This window comes from Solanum pennellii, chromosome 9, assembly GCF_001406875.1.
Source record: "Solanum pennellii chromosome 9, SPENNV200".
Taxonomy (NCBI): Eukaryota; Viridiplantae; Streptophyta; class Magnoliopsida; order Solanales; family Solanaceae; genus Solanum; species Solanum pennellii.
Genome location: NC_028645.1, coordinates 18,321,295 through 18,327,310, shown reverse-complemented (window position 1 = coordinate 18,327,310; position 6,016 = coordinate 18,321,295).

Here is a 6,016-nt window from a genome sequence, read left to right as displayed (position 1 = left end):
AGAGAGAGAGAGAGAGAGAGAGAGAGAGAGAGAGAGAGAGACAGAGAGAATCTCACATGTGTTTTTATTGCTTTATATTGTGTTGAGTATCCATGAGTTGAGAAGAGTCAAGGTAAGTGTTTCTTTCACAATCTCTTTTGATCATATGTTTGTTAGCATTCCAATTTGCATGCTCGTACATTCAATGTACTGATGCCATTTGTGTTGCATCGTATTATGATGCAGACGCAAGTAAGCATGATCAGCATCCAGTGCCTCGTTGATCCAGCTTGAGCATTCAGAGTTTGTTGGTGAGCCTCCTAGCCTTTCGGACGACCCTTTTATTTGCTTTCCAATCTAGTTCATTAGGATATTGTGGGGATTTTCCTAACATCCATCTCAGTTGTTTAGAGGCTTCATAGACAGTTAGTATTTCATTTGTCTTTACATTATTATTCTATGTTAAAGACTTGCATTTTCATTTTGGCCAAGTTGAATGTTATTTCTTTTAACATTCTAAGTTATATTATTTAGTTATTTGAGTAAGTCCATTTGATCATTGTAATAATGTTAGAATCTTCCGCTGAGTTAAGTAAGTCAGGCCAAGGGTTCGCTCGAGGCCAGCAATGGTCTTCGAGTGCCATCCACGTCCGAGGAGTAGACTCGGGGCGTGACATTTGGTATTACATGTTTCTTCTCAACTGAATACGCTAGAAGCAATGTTTGTTGGAGACTTGCATTTCTAGTAAAGTAGAATGAATTTCAAATACAAGACATAACCGATATTTTGATCACTTTAATATCAGAGTGGCTAAAAAATTTATTGATCTAAAAATATAGTTTAGCTATGGAAAAGGTAAAGATAATTAAACTCCAGTTTTCTTCGTCACTAAATGATAAAAAGAGCAGATCATGTATCCTCACACCTTCCAAATATTTTTTGTTTTGGTTAGCAATAATGTCTAAGATTTTAATATGTTTTTCTCAGGAATTTCTTATAGCATGTAATGAAATTATGCAAGAGAACTTTGTTGATGGTCACGTGAACTACTCATGTTTTTGTAGAATCCCTTAGTTTTTTGACGATATTCAACCGAAGGATGAAAACTGTTCACTTTTAAATATTTGAAGGATGTTTTCTCCTAAGAATGATACTTTAAGAATATAGTTTAATTTTGTGATATATCTTAAGGATGTTTTTGACCAAAAACTCGTTTTAAATGAATGCCTCCGCTTCTAAGTTCAAATATTTAGTTTCAAATGCATGCATCAACTTTTCAGTTCAGATGATTAGAGTGTATGTCTCAGTTTTTTAGTTAAAGATCTAACGTTATGTTATCATCTGATTAAAATTTTTTCAGTTATTATCTCATATATCTTTGTTTTGACTCTCATTCCTTCTGTTATTGCATTTAAATTCGCACTCCTTTAGTTATTATGTATAGAGCATATTCAATTGTTATTTTACTTACCAATATATTCCATTTTTGACATTGCGTCATTTTATGATGTAGATTTTTGCATTTAGTTTCGTGCATGTCTGTAACAAAAAGTTTCACTAAATCTTCTTACTCAGCTTGTAGTGAGATCTCCTCAGTCCTCATGTTTAAGGGACTTCAATTATGACTTATTAGTCTATAGTTTAGCAGTCATTGTTTTTTTGCTTTAAGGAAGTGCAGGTATTATTTCGGTAGACTCAGTCAATTTAGTTATTAGAAGCTTCATTAGACACTAATGATCAGTTATTTTCAGTGTTGACATTGTTCCTGTTGTTTCCAGATTTTTTTTATTATACTTAAAAAGACTATTTCAACTTTAAGCAATTTATCCAATTACAATTATCCTCAGTTTTCGCATTATTTAGTGCTCAGTCTTATAGAAGTTTTCTTGGGACCATTAGTGGTCCCAAATGCCATTTGCCTAGGGTTTAAGCTCGAAGTGTATTGTGTTGGTAGCTTGACTACAAGAAAGCATTTGAAGTTGGAGTTTTAATGTGACACAAAACCATGACACGTTTGATGTAATCGAAACAATCTTGGATTAATTTTCATTGCTCGTAATTATATCTTCTGAGTATTATGAGTAGCTAAATCCTTTAATGAGGTTGTCAATCCAATATGGGTATAGAGTTCATAGCTCCTTCATTATTGCTTGATTTTTGAGTAACTATATATTTATATGGCCACGTACTACGCTATATCATTTTATAGGCGTATTGTTTAGCATATCAATACCTCAGGAGCTATGATAGATAGAGTTGGTGATGATGGATCCCCTTATGTCACTCGTCTAGATTATGGAAAAAAAGTATGTTGTTGCACATTCAGTAATACAAAATATTGTAAATATTTACCTCTTTTCCTGGTTCTATGATGATTGCTGCACCAGTAACACATTCTCATATTCTACTTCCTATGTACAAACCATGTTTTCTGGCAGTGCATGTTTCAATTTGGAATGATTTTGTTGACAAAGTTGCTCGGTTATATTGGCCTTAATGTTGTATGAAATTTTTGGTAACTCAGCTCCACAGAAAAGAGTGTTCACCGTATTTATTATATCATCTCTAATAATATTCAGTTTATCCTAATAAAATGCACCAGTAAATCCTACATTGTCCCTATTTAAGCGAAAAAACTGCTCGGTTGCCCTCTTCCGTATCTGGCATTCTTATATTTGGTGAGGATGTTCTGCCTCGTGGAAATGCTCTTTAATATAGCCTTATTTGGCCCTGACCAAGAAAACACTGGTTTGCTTGGTGGGATGGGAATGCCTTACTTATCAATTTATCTGGTAAACTATCATGTAGCCTATGTTGGATACATCATATTCTGGGATGCAGCAATGAATCTGTTTGAAATGGCCCATTTTGTACCCGAACCGAAAATCTTATTATACAACATTCAACATATCAAAGTATATAGGATTACTTTCATTTGAGATTGGTTGTGAACGAATCACACTGTCTGTTCTGCAATATCTGTACTATCTTCAAAACCATTATTCTAGTTTTTATTGTCTTCAATCGTTCTCTTCTTTCCTTTAACTTCGGTATGAAAGAACCTAGCTAGTATTTATTTCACCGCAGGGGCAGTGTTATGTGGTTGTCCAATTGGACAGCTTTTTTTTGAAAAAAAATACTGCATATACAAGTAAAATGATGTACGAAGTGATAAAATAATATATCTTAGGCATCCTTGACACAACAAGTTGTTGTAGCCCAATGGTTTCAGGTGCCTTGAATGAGTCAGTGCCCACGGGTTTGAATCTCACTAGATTCCTATCTCTGCCACTGTTTCACCATTCTTAATTCAGTATTCAGCATCTAGATTGAGTAGCTTGTTCAAGGCTTCTTGCACCCTATGATGCAGATAAAATTCAAAATGTTGATTCATGAAATTTAATACTGCACCTCTTTTAAGGTAGCTATCTCCTAATAAAATTAGACAAACACTTATTTTACCTTTTGCATCTTGTGATAAAACAAAACAAAAAGATAAGCTTCAAAGTCTGCTTTCTAAATGTGATTACCTCCTGAAAAGGTTCCATCAATCCTATTAAATACCGATGTTCTTTTTATGCAATTTGATCAATGAATGTTTGTTGAGTATTAACAGACCTAATAATCCATACTAAAACATTCATTAAGATAGATTGACATTAGCCATGTGTTCTCCTTGTCTCATGTACGCTCTATTGGTATTGCAGATTTTTCTTTATTCAACCTATATGATAGATAAAAACTCTCCTTGGGCTGCATTTGCGATATTCTTTTCTAGATCATCTTCCTCTAATTATCATTGTATTTTTTCTTTCTTGAATTTTCTTCTTCTCGGCATCCATTCCTATTGATTTATCACCACTTGTTAAAACCTTAGATTTATTACCTGCAGCCCAACTTTGTTCTGTATTGGTTCCTAGTTTTCTTCCATGTTATGTACTTGTGTATATAGTCCAAGTCCAACAATCTTTTTCATCATTCCCTTGTGAACAGTTAACACTACTTGCATAATTTTACTCTAGTACTTATGGTTATATATGATAGGAATGCTTGTGTAGTTATGTAGTTTTCAAAATGAATTTGTTCCGCTAACTTAGACTTTTGTTCTTTCTCTAATAAGAAATTGTAGTAATAACTTGAAATACAACTACATGAAATTAACACCAGTATTTTAAGTCCTCTCCCAATTTAGATATTTATTCTCTTAAAGAATAGAGTATGCAATGTTTGTGACACAAAGGAACTGGAACTGTTATTTCCACTTAAGAAGATACTGTTGATCTGCCATTCAATACATGTTCTTTCACTCCACAAATGTGAATTCCTAAAAAATAATCTCTCCAATTTATCTTTGACACATCAATATCAGACATACATCTTTCTGCTTCAGACATCTCTTCCATTAGTTTTCTCATGTTGCCATTGTGAAACCTTGCAAAACAACAATTCAAAGAAAATGAGAAAAAAGAAAGAAGACATTTACTCTGTTTTATCTTCTCTTATATCACTAGATACTCAATGTCAAGCATAATGTCTAGTCTTAAATTTAAGAAAATAATATCATACCATCTTCTATAGGATGGTATGACATAAGAATTTCTTCTTCTGTTTTATTTTATTTTAGTTCATTTCAAGAAAGGCCTTTATAAATTTGAAAAATAATATAAGCATAACAATTTATTTGAAGGTTATGCCAAACAATAATAAGTAATACTCCCATTGTTCCACTTTATATGACTGACTTTTAATTTTTAGTCGGTATAAGAAAAGAGAATGACACATTTTTATATTTAATAACAATTTAATTATAAAATATTAATTTTACTTTCACTGAAATGATTTCAAGCAACACAAATATTTGTGACTTATTTTAGATCACAAATTTCAAAAGTTTTTCTTATTTTCTTAAATTTCCGTGTTAAGTCAAACTAACTCATATAAGTTGGAATGGAGAGAGTATTTAAATTTAACTGTTCATACTACTTGTAAAAATGCCTATATTATTGGTAAAAGTGAGGAGATAAAATGTCATATCTGCCTTCGATTCTAAAATTTTTTGAGCGATTTAAAAAAAAAGAATTTTGGTAAATCGATGCCAGTGCAGTGATTTACTTAAAATTATAAAAAAAAATTGCATAAATTGCTGCACTGGCAGCGATTTAGTTAAATTTTTTACAAAATAATAATAAAAAAATTAACTGTAAAATCGCTGCCTTTGTAACAATTTATTAAAAAAGATTGACTTAAAATTGCTGCCTTGGCAGCGATTTAATTTAAAAAAAATTGATTCAAAATCGCTGCCTTAGCAGCGATTTGATTTAAATTTTTTTTTAAAAAAAATAGCAAATAAATAATAAAAAAAATTAACGTTAAATCGCTACCAAGGCAGCAATTTATTAAAAAATACAAATAAAAATAAAAATCGCTGCCAAGGCGATTTCTTTGAATTTTTTTTTTTTTAAAAATAAAATTTTGCAAATCGCTGCTATAGCAGAGATTTTACTTTTTCCGGCGGACAAAATCGCTACTTCGTGAACGAATTTGTCGTTTTGGTTAAAAAAATTCATATACCGTTTTGAATTTTTTATTAACATTTTTCACCCTTTAGGCTCCGGACTCCATACTTCAATAGGAAATATAAATGACTTTCAAGTATAAAAAAAATTATTTATACTGATCATAGTGTATAAAACTTAAATTGTTAATGAATATATATTACCTTTCGCAAAAAAATCCGGTAGCACCATTGACAAGGAGGTTCTTTGCTTCAAAAAAGTCAACAATCCCTATACCATTATTAGTTATAACATCTCCTAGATCACTCAATGCTTTAATAAAAGAGGAAGACGAGCCAATGCCATAATCAATTCCTAATGTTAAGTGACTAATTTTCTTTGATATAATTTTGTATTAAAATTTGGTAGAGAAATGAGAACTATTTTCAGAAAACAACTTAGTTGTTGGTAGTACCCTTGTATTAAGGGAAAAAAAGATTTTGAACGTGAAGCATTGTCATTTGATATATATATATATATA